The following is an 11,549-nucleotide window of genomic DNA, read 5'->3' on the forward strand; positions in this document are numbered from 1 at the left end:
CTAACAAGGCGCCACGGTACGCCATGCCGTCTGCCCAGAATCTAACGCATCGCGAAGGCATCAGCCCCATAGAGAAACGGCACGGACACAGGGACACAATCAGGCGAAAGGAATCGAGCGACACGGGACAGCAATCGAGCGACACGGGACAACTAAGGGTTACGGGACAACTAAAGGTCACGGGACAACTAAAGGTCACGGGACAAGCGGGCAATACGTAACAACCACGAACAGTCACAACACTCGAAACAGTCAGCGCAAGCGAACAATTCTTTCCGCGTGAGATTTGGCAAGAAATTTCTTCACCAAACGGTTCGGCCAAACCCGAGTGAAGACTGAGATGAACTGAGGAAGAGCTGTCCCCAATAGAAACAAGAGTGCTTCCTCACACCCGATGTGAAACCGGTTGCATCGCGACACGCGAGGGAAGAGACAACAGAGTGCAACGATAGAGTTTGGGAGAGTGCTAGTGAAGTGATGGGCGCGAAATTGATTGATTTATTTGGGAGAGTGCTGGTGGACGCCAAGTTGATTTACTGACAAACAACGGGGTCTCCAAAATTGATTTTACATTTTAAATTGGCTGATGAAATTTTTTGAATTCTTTCAATTTTAATCAATTTGCTCAACATTTTCTAGTTCTTCTGGGCGTACAAAAAAGGCATGAGTGTCGACTCTTTCTTTGTGAAAATATTGAAAACATCAGAGCGAAATTGATTTTTTTTTTTTCTGTTCAAATTTTTTGATGTTGTGTTTTTGCTGAATAGGTATGTCAGTAATACCTACAATGATAACCTATCTAGTATTTACTATAACCATGAGTGTGAAAAAGATACCTAGTACCTACCTATGTGCTACTGGTTTGCTAAAAGGTTCAACGTCTTGTAATGGGAATCCCCCATCCTTCCCGAGGCAATAATCATGTGCAGACTACAGAAGTTATGCGGCGCGTAATTCAGAAGCAATGTCTCGTCTCAGTTTCTAAGGAAATGACGAGATCCTTACTGTCCATCAGGTATAAGAAAGATCATCAATTTTAATGCAAGTATAGTAGCTATACTATACCAACACCAGTATTATTGTAATGTATAAATTATCACGATTTTCGAAACGTGAAATGCATAATTGAACGAAATTAAGGGCTTTGTTGCTGTGAGACATAAAAAAGAAATTAGTAGATAATAAAGTTATAATTTATTCTGGGAAAATCAATCGAAAACAACGTGAGTCACGATTTGTGATGGAAGACTTCTTGGTTTTCTGTATTGGCGCCAAAATTGGCATGGTAGGTATTTTTAGAAATTCTAAGCTAGAACCTCTGATTCTCAACTTCCCTACAATATGGTTTAACTCGTTTCTGTTAACTACTGGTGGTTCAGTGAACTGAAACTCATTTAGGAAAAGTCCTTCCATGTTTGCCAAAGTTCATTGAAAGGATACATTTCCTTATTACCTGTTGATCTTGTTTGCCAAATTTACCAAATTTCGCCAACGGGACAAACTAACCTACAGTTCTCTTTTTGATGAAGTGATGTGCTTGTGTTCTCCCCGATGAAATTAACTTCCAACGCCCTCAGGCTGTAGCACTTTTCAATCCAGGTATTTTTGCAAGTTTTTTTTACCCTTTTTTTTCGCCAAATAACATTTCTAAAATTGAAAGAAATAAAAGTATCTACACCTTCTTTCTACATGATTTGCTGGGCTATAAAAAATGCGAAGCACAGGAAAATGATGTAATCTGAAACCTGATTACCTGATACTCAACCTGAACTCCATCGAAAGTTGATTTTATTTAGGCTGGCACCTATCACTCTTTTACCACTCCTTTCTACGTAAAACATCATTTCACTAAACAATAAGTTTGAGTACCTATATATATGTAGATAATTGACAGGTACCTACCTATATGGTAGGTACTAACATATATTCTTAGGTAGGAGCTTAAGCTAAAATCCTGTAAAATCCCAGTTTTTTGCTCAGGTAGTTTCATACTCACCTGTTAAACATTTATGACTCATTGACTCCGATGATTTATGAACGTTCTACCACTAGAACACAAGGACTTACTTATCAATATCCTGGGAATTACAGGATTAATAAAAATTTCATCGGATACCTACTGTAGGTAAAATTAATAAGCTCTCATACCTACCTCTATTTTTAACAGAAATACCTACAGTGTGTTCAAAAGACCGAAAAGTCTAAAACCAGAAGACTGTATTCCGGGAGGCGCGCGAACGTCAAGAGTTCAAAGCGCCGCGCCGCCCGATCACTTTTTCGGCAACAATTTTGAAATTTCAATGAGGATAAAAATAATATTATTTCTTCTTTGATAACTTACCCGTATTATAGGTTTTTACTTACTTCAACAATTGTCCTCCTCAGCCTAGGTGCGCCACAACTTTCGAGACATGATGTAGGTAAGTCCTCTACGACAGTCAATCTAAAGTTCAGGTTTACGACCTTATCAATCTCAAATTCTAAAGGAATTTGCACTCCTAATTGAATATATGAATCATACTCTCCGCTATCTTTTTCGGCAACAATTTTGAAATTTCAATGAGGATAAAAATAATATTATTTCTTCTTTGATAACTTACCCGTATTATAGGTTTTTACTTACTTCAACAATTGTCCTCCTCAGCCTAGGTGCACCACAACTTTCGAGACATCATGTAGGTAAGTCCTCTACGACAGTCAATTTAAAGTTCAGGTTTACGACCTTATCAATCTCAAATTCTAAAGGAATTTGCACTCCTAATTGAATATATGAATCATACTCTCCGCTATCAGTTCCTAGAAACGCCATCTCAATCCAATTGGATGATTTATATCTTCTGCCATACCTATCTTTAAGTGGCGAAGCATCCGGGTTTGTACGTTGGAGATTGCGGGTTCTAGTCCCGGCGAAAATGAGAGGTTCTTCTGCTCTGTGTTTGTATTTTAGGATGCTCTCAATTGAGTAGCTTCTTGACTTGAGACTCTTGAGAGTGAGTAGCGACTAGTGTCGATATTACTAGTGCTCAATTTGATCTGTTGTACTTGTCCCCTCCCTACAGAATACTTGTACAAAAAAAAAAAAAAAAAAAAAAAAAAAAAAAAAAAAAAAAAAAACACATTATTAAAAAAATTAGACTTTTTGGTCTTTCGAACACACTGTAGATAGGTATTTCTGTCAAAAATAGAGGGAGATATGAGAGCTTATTAATTTTACCTACAGTAGGTATCCGATGAAATTTTTATTAATCCTGTAATTCCCAGGATATTGATAAGTAAGTCCTTGTGTTCTAGTGGTAGAACGTTCATAAATCATCGGAGTCAATGAGTCGGTCTTTTGAACACACTGTAGGTATTTCTGTTAAAAATAGAGGTAGGTATGAGAGCTTATTAATTTTACCTACAGTAGGTATCCGATGAAATTGTTATTAATCCTGTAATTCCCAGGATATTGATAAGTAAGTCCTTGTGTTCTAGTGGTAGAACGTTCATAAATCATCGGAGTCAATGAGTCATAAATATTTAACAGGTGAGTATGAAACTACCTGAGCAAAAAACTGGGATTTTACAGGATTTTAGCTTAAGCTCCTACCTAAAAATATATGTTGGTAGTTGGTACCTACCAGGTACCATATAGGTAGGTACCTGTCAATTATCTATATATAGGTACTCAAACTTATTGTTAGTGCAATGATGTTTTAGGTACGTAGAAAGGAGTGGTAAAAGAGTGATAGGTGCCAGCCTAAATAAAATCAACTTTCGATGGAGTTCAGGTTGAGTATCAGTAGGCTTGCCAAATATCCAAAATGTCGATTCGGGACGCGAATCCGCGAACATAATTGCCAAATCCGCGAACATAATCGCAACATTTAGACTTCGAATAATTATCTCAAAACAGTCTCACGGCTTAATCTCCAATGGGATTAGCTTTATGTGGCCTCAGAACATTATAATTATCACAAAACAGTCTCACGGCCTAATCCACTGGGATTAGCTTTATGTGTCCTCAGAACATTAGCCATTCGCGGTTTAGAAAATAGCAATTAGCCTGGTTACGTAATTAGCCTGGTTACGTAACAGTTCAAAAGCTGTTTGTCATTGGAATACCTGAGGAAGGATCTAGAAATATTGGTCCAAGTGCAAAAACTTGAACGGTTCATTGTACTGGGGTCATCTGAGTGTTACGTAATGTTAAAGTTCCATCTAGATCATTTGTAGGTACTTAAGTGTCGTTATCTAGGGTCACTTAAGTGATTTCAGTTTTAAAGTGCTAGGACATTGCAGATGATTCAAAACTAACTTAAAGGTCACATGATTTATGATCGGGACTACATTTTGAGACTGGAAGATAAGCCCGCGTTAACTTGAAGCGTAGCGTGCCTGCCTTCTGAGCGCTAGATCGCGGATTTGATTTCCGCCCGGGCGAACTTTATTCTAACCAGGTAAGCGTCGTTCTTGGAACGGCTGGCTTTCTTCTATCCTGTCCTCCTTCTCTCACAGGACAGGAATATAACTGTAGAATTAGAAGTAGGTACATAACAAGGTAGGTAGATCGATTGTAAAATTATTAGTGTATAAATTTTACTGTATTGAGGAGCGAATATTATGTACAAACTAAAAGTCAATATAAATATGAAGGTAGTAATAATCCAAGAGGAAAAAACAGGTATAGGTAGATCGATTGTAAAATTATTAGTGTTTAAATTTTACTGTATTGAGGAGCGAATATTATGTACAAACTAAAAGTCAATATAAATATGAAGGTAGTAATAATCCAAGAGGAAAAAATAGTGTCGAGATCTTTTTAAGGAAGGTATTAACAAAACTAATCTGTATCTGTAATAAAAAAAAGAAATACAAACATAAAAAAAAAAAAAATGCTTTTTATTGCCGATGCCATTTGTACTTAGCAATGGAACAACTACGAATGGAACAACTACGAAATCAAATTAAGAAAGTAATCCATTGAGGAAAATTTACAATCGAATAAATAAGTGAGCAATTATTTCCCTAAGCTGGGCATTGAACCCAAGACTTTCTGCACACTGAACGGGAATCAAGGGCATTACCATTTGGCCATACTTCTGATGATAAAATAGGTAGGTATGTGAGCAAAATTTTTCGATAACTCCGGGAATCGAACCTGGAATGGCAAGAGACAACTGGACCAACCCTGCCACGCGACCAGTGGACAAGATTTCAGGAGTTCTTCACCCTACAGGGTGTCTCAGTCATTTGGAACTCACATCTGTGACTCGGCTTACATAGATAATAATATTGTGGTTATCATCCAACCACATCACTAGGAATGGATGGTCTACTGCAAATATCCTGTGCGGTAGACCGGTAGGTGTCGCTAGTGTTGCGGGAGACCTTGTGGAATCTGAAATAAGGAAACAATCGGGGGTACCACATTGAGTAAGATTTGAAACATCCTGTATATAATACACATTAAATTTTTACTTTCCTTATCCTATGGGAAGGAATGTAATCGGGCCAAATTTTCGATGGTCAGTTCTTTTTTTTTAAATATTATTTTCCGATGGGTTTAAATATTACTTTCGGTCACTGTATAACTGCTACGGTTCTAAGTGACAGGGTGTTTAACCCTCCATTCGGTAATGAGGTACTCGCCTCCTCACATTAACCTCACCCAACCTGAGTATGGGCCGGGTAAAACCAGTAGCACACGATTGAAGAGACGGTCGCCCATTCAGATAGTAACCAAACACAATGTTGATTAACTTCAGTGATCCATTGGGAACTGAAGTATTCAACGTGCTATGTTGGTTCCTCGTTTGTTTATAAAAAATATGGAATGGTAGGACATGGTAGATGATAGGCAGGTACTTACTTTTATAAGAAGGTAAAACATTCTGATCGCTAAACAAGACACTCAGGCAAAAAGTAAGCTTTCAGACTAGAACATGCACGATGCAAATTTTCAAAACACGTGCCAACATTTTTTTCACTTTCTTGCACATGATCCGCATTTCTTCAATACCTACAGGCAAAGTTCTTCTAAATACAAGGCAGAGTAGGACATTAGAGCACCTTCATTTATGAAGAAGAAGAAAAGTAGAGAAATATCTTGAAAAATAGGTGTAATAGGTAGTTTATTAAAAATTGATATGATAATGTGTATAATAGTTAGAAATGCAAATACCTACAACATAGTTAAAAAATCTAATTTTCGTCGTGAAAATGTAAAAAAAGATGATTTATTATATTAAAAAATAGATGATATTTATTTATTATCACCAGCAACATAAAATTGGGAAACTTTTGAGCATATTTGGGCAAATGGGTAAGTAACAGCAATAAGTAATATGATTTGGTAACAGTGGAAATCAAATAACCAAAGATATGGGTACAACCTAGGTAGAAACTTCCCTCATACCTAATACCTATAAGTCTTATAACTTAATTTTCCCTACAAAAAATTGTTAATTTTTTATTAAAGAGTAGGTAGGTTAGGTATTATAAAATTAAATTATAAATAAATTAATGAAGTTTATTTTGTTGGTAACATAAGTTGATTGGTTTGGTAACAGAACATAATTATGTACGTATGACTTGATTAGTTCTATGTATAAGAACTAGTTGTATACTTCTTGTATGACTACTGGGACTATTGAGTGAACTCCATCTGGGAACAAGCAAATTCAAATACATTACGAATTAAATCGGTGGCGAAATAAAAGCAAAAAAAAAAAAAAACAATCAAACTTGTATAGAAAAGAAAGAGATAGGTCGCGGGTTCGATAACAGCCGAGATGGATATTCTTCTAAACATACAGTGCAGTCATAAAGTCCCCCCCCCCACCTTAATTTTTGAACCGATGAATTTAGAAACCTGAAATTTTGCCTACGAGCCTATATTTACCCCCCTGGGGCCGACCCTGAAAAAAAACCCTGAATTTTTACACAGCCTATAAGAAACTAGAGGTAAATATAGGCTCGTATACAAAATTTCAGGTTTCCAAATTCATCTGTTCAAAAATGAAGGTGGGGGGGGACTTTATGAATGCACTGTATAAACAATAATTATGATCCTAATAGCTCAAAAAACTCTATCAACTTAAAAAAAAAGAACACGTACGATTTTCGTAGCTGTAGGTATCTTACCTGTTTAGGGTTTCCGGACTTTGCCTTGAAATATAATGGTCTTCAAGTCTACAGTAGAACTACTGATGAAGTAGAGGAATGGATGGTCCGCCGTAAACTTGCGAGGTCCATCATTCACGGGAATGAAAAATGAGTATGGCACCATTTCTACAGCTGAGAATGAAAACGGAAGGAAATTCGGTTTAGTATTAGTTTTTATAGGGCTTTTGAGGCATCATTTAGGATCACAATAGAAAACCTTTAGTGAAGTAATCGGTGGTGTAGTGGTCAAGACGCTCGCCTGGTAATCAGGGGGCGTGGGTTCGATCCCAGCCGAGGTATGGAATTTTATCCTCATTTATTTGAGAATTTGACCACATAATAATGGAGCTCTAAGGGTTAGGTGGTAGAGAACGCCTAAGGCGTTAACCTCGCCTAGTGGTTGCCTTCCACTCAAGAGTCTATTATTATTATTACCAGTATAGTAGTTCATTAAAGACTGATGTTGGATTTCACCAATATTTATTCAGTCATTAGAACTCCTGTTAAGCTAACAACCAGTTAAGTTCCATTTAATTTGTATTGGCTTAACAGAGCTGTTAAGCTAACGGGCTGTTTGAGGCTGAGGCTGGAAAGAAGGTTGGTGAAGTCCACCACTAGACTTTAACTGGTACTGGTATAACCGATTAATTAGATAATTAGTTGATAATCGCTATACTCAATATTAACTGGGTAGGAGGGTAGGAATTTTAAGTTAAAACAAATTAACTAGTTAGGAATGTAGCTATATGTAGAGTTAATTATTATTACCTACCTATTTATAAGAGGCCATATTTTTTCCATTTCCCTCTGCGTGCATAATGATGTCTATGCAACATGAATGCAATGCAAAATGCGATGCATTTCAAGCATAATAAATCTTAACACAAAATGTGCATGCCTCTCTTCGATTTCGGGACGATAAGACCATAGCAGTTACAGTTCCCTCTGTCAAACCTCTTAAAAAAAAAAGCAATAGTACTCTTTGACGTGACCTGACGGACGAGAAAAGTTCGCTGTCAGTCTAGTTAGCTTGGAAGGTAGCACACCTGAACTGTAAGCGCTAGGTCGCGGGTTCGATTCCGGCACAAGGCAAACTTTATAATAAACCGATATCCTGCTAATTGTTGGGGTAGATTTAAGACTGTCTTAGTACCTTTGCACTCTGTAGTAGACTAATAATAGAGGTTAATTCCGAACCAAAACAACATTGTTTTACATAACACAAAACCCCTGACATACAGAAAGCACAAAAATGTAACATTCGTCTTAAATGCAGAGATATATTTATGAGACAAAAATAGGAGATATTAGTTTATGAAGAAAAATATACACCATTTACTGAGAAAATGATTTTTCAAGCAATTCAGCCAATCCAATTGAATTACTCAATTAGAACGGATTTCCAGTTGCAATTTGATATGTAAATCGATAAAAACGTTAAAAAATTAGCTAACATAAAGTTTGAAAGTCAACATAAAGTTTGTATAAAATCAACATATTTTTTTTTATATATATATCCAACATCAAACTATACTCGGGGGGTTATACAAGCCAAATAGCATGCAAACAATAGGTTAGTGTGATACTTTACAACTTACCTATTTAAGAAGATAGGTAGATTCACAATACTTTCAGAGTAGGTAATTCTCTAAATACGGCTGCTATCACTAAATTGTAAACAAAATGAACAAAAAACTAGAAAATTTCTGACATTGTACCAATGTACCATGTCAGAAATAAAAGATGTACTTAACTAGAGATGTGTTAGTCCCCATCCGTGGCACAAGCTCCGGCTTTTACGGATGGGTATACAGGTACCATTTGTTAACTATTTATTTGATGAGAGAATTGTTCTAAAACTCAATAAATGGAAACTTATAAAATAAATAAATAGTCCGAGATTGGATTTCATGAGGTCAATTTCATACCTACCTACAGCTTTTGAGACAAAAAAAAAAAAAAAAAAAAAAAAAAAAAAAAAAAAAAAAAAAAAAAAAGAAAGATATAATAACTAATACATAATTATGTTTTATAAAACAGATAAATTGTTTATAATAATGAAAAACAACCTAATTAAACATTTGTAACACGTGATTTTTTATCCGAGAAAATACCTATATATCCAAATTCATTTTTCTTTTCATTTCTTCGCGGTTACTTGGCAACTTTCCATCGAAGAGGATCAAATTGCTAGAGCGATCCCTGATGCCGTAAATAAATGGATGATCTGCTTTGAAAATACTGATATGGCTAACAAGTCCAGTTCTCTTTGAAATGATCACACCTGCAAAGCAAGAAAACAAAAAATCCCAAACGGTAAAGATACAAGATACATTATAGTATCCCATAAATTGTTAAAAAATATATAAACCCAAGTAAAGTGTGTGAAAACAACTGAAAAAAAAAAAAAAAAAAAAAATCGAGGTCCCTACATCCCCTCCACCCAACCTCTTTTAATGAGGAAATTTTCCGTCTATATATGGGGAGGGGAAATGGTCGTTCGTGACAAGATTCCAAGGAGAGACCATCTTTATTCTTATTGGCTGGTAGATTTGTAAAAGCTTAACTTTCCCTTACAAATTTATTAAGCCTCGGAGTGGACCTTATTGGTTGATAGAACTAGTTAACTTTTATGTTGGACATGACTTACGTGTAGGAGAGTTTTACTTTTTACGCACATCATCATGCTCTTCATGCAACGTTTGAAAAAATAAGTAAGTAAATAATTCAAATAAATTGTTTATTTAAATATTGATAATTATGTAATTCAAGCAGAAGGAGAGTAAAGCACCAACCAAACATAAAACATATGTCCAACATATATGTAACACATGTAAACCAAACATTAAACATTAGCACAAATCTGTATTTATTTATTTAAATACCTATAAAAAAAACACCAAAATTTCTCCCCTTCAAAGCCATTGTCCAATATTATAAATTTATAAAAGATACCGTTGTTTTAACAGATAACAATCGATTTGATTCAATATTGAAAAATGCCCTAATTAAAATTTCTAACACACCAAGAAAAATGTATCCAAATTTCTTTTTTCTTTTCATTTCTTCGCGTTTAACTTTTCAACTTTCCCATTGAAGAGAACCAAATTGCTAGAGCGATCCCTGATGCCGTAAATAAATGGGTGATCTGCTTTGAAAATACTGATAGGTTTACGATGTCCCGTTCTCCGCGAAATTTTCAAACCTGCAAGAAAACAAAAATCCCAAACTGTAAAGGTATCTTATCTATGTATGGTTGAGTGGAAAAGCTGATAAATAGTTGAGAATGGTGCCAGAAAAGAAGCTTTCAAAATACACCTCCCCAAATTAAGTAAGCTTATAAAATATGAAACATACAATAGTTAACTATAACTACACATTATCAAGTGGTGGGAATGCGGTGCAACACTTAGGTAAAAATGGTTTTTTACTTATAATATTAGGTAATTGTTTCAAAATTCAAACATAAAAAAGAAAAAAAAAAATAGAAAGTAAAAAATAAATAAATAAAAATAATCTATTAATTTCTATTCCAAGCAGCAACTAAGCATAGAATATGTGGTCTTATTTGGTTATTTTTGGTCCCATCTGGTCCTCTTCTTATTGTACCTTCTTCACTCTTCCTACAAACAGGATTGTGTTCACGCCCTTATCTCGGATGGCATACACAAATGGATGATCCGCTTTGAATTCTCTGGGTTCCTCAACTTCCGCCATAGATTCTAAAGCCTTGTAACTCTATAGGACATAACTTACGTGTACATGCTTTTTCATGCAGCGCTATAGCATTTTGAAAATAAATAAAACATTATTGTGGATAAATTACTTATTTAATACCTATAGATCATTATGTAATTCAAACAGAAAAAGAGTGAGCACCAAGCAAAAAATAAAACATAACTGTCCAATTTTCAAGTACCTGGCAATTTAAGGCAAGAAAAAGGAATGATGCATGAAAAAAAGCTTCAATTTTGAGATTTACGTATTACTTGTTAGATACCTACATAATTCTTAATTAGTTAATTACCCATTAAGTAACTCCTACTATTTACCTAGGGATATTTTATGTTCTAAGGAGGGTCATTTTTACGTTCCAAGACGTCCTAAAGTCGTTTTTCTACTTCATAGAAGTTAAAAGGGAGTTATGTAGGGGGCGCTCGCCTTGCACGCGGGAGACCCGGGTTCGATTCTCGGCGGGGTCAAGAAATTTGTATCATCCAAATGATTGATTCCGTGACTAGCTGTTGTGGGGCCCACTCAGCCTCGTGAGGAAAATGAGTAGCTATGACATACAAATGCGCATAGCGACCGGTGCCAGCATGGTAGGTAAACATTGGATTTTAGGATTATTGAGATGTTGGGAAAACCCTACAATGCTGCAGTGAGCACCAAAGTTGTGACAT

At 35.8% G+C, this 11,549-nt stretch overlaps 1 long non-coding RNA gene across 3 annotated transcripts; it reads right to left on the minus strand.

Annotated features, from left to right (window-relative positions):
* Positions 1-4,892: 4,892 nt before the first annotated feature.
* LOC103518534 lies at positions 4,893-11,323 on the minus strand. 3 transcript variants are annotated; one of them, XR_003394042.1, is made up of 5 exons: positions 11,199-11,323; positions 8,745-9,430; positions 7,126-7,278; positions 5,852-6,646; positions 4,893-5,380 (listed from the first exon to the last, which is right to left on the minus strand). It is a non-coding gene; the product is annotated as an uncharacterized LOC103518534 (long non-coding RNA). The 3 variants fall into 3 exon arrangements; XR_003394041.1 differs by lacking the exon at positions 11,199-11,323 and adding an exon at positions 10,756-10,869; XR_541851.3 differs by lacking the exons at positions 8,745-9,430; positions 11,199-11,323 and adding an exon at positions 10,756-10,869.
* Between the last annotated feature and the right edge of the window lie 226 nt (positions 11,324-11,549).

The sequence above is a fragment of the Diaphorina citri genome, unplaced genomic scaffold (genome assembly GCF_000475195.1).
Source record: "Diaphorina citri unplaced genomic scaffold, Diaci psyllid genome assembly version 1.1 scaffold2233, whole genome shotgun sequence".
Lineage (NCBI taxonomy): Eukaryota > Metazoa > Arthropoda > Insecta > Hemiptera > Psyllidae > Diaphorina > Diaphorina citri.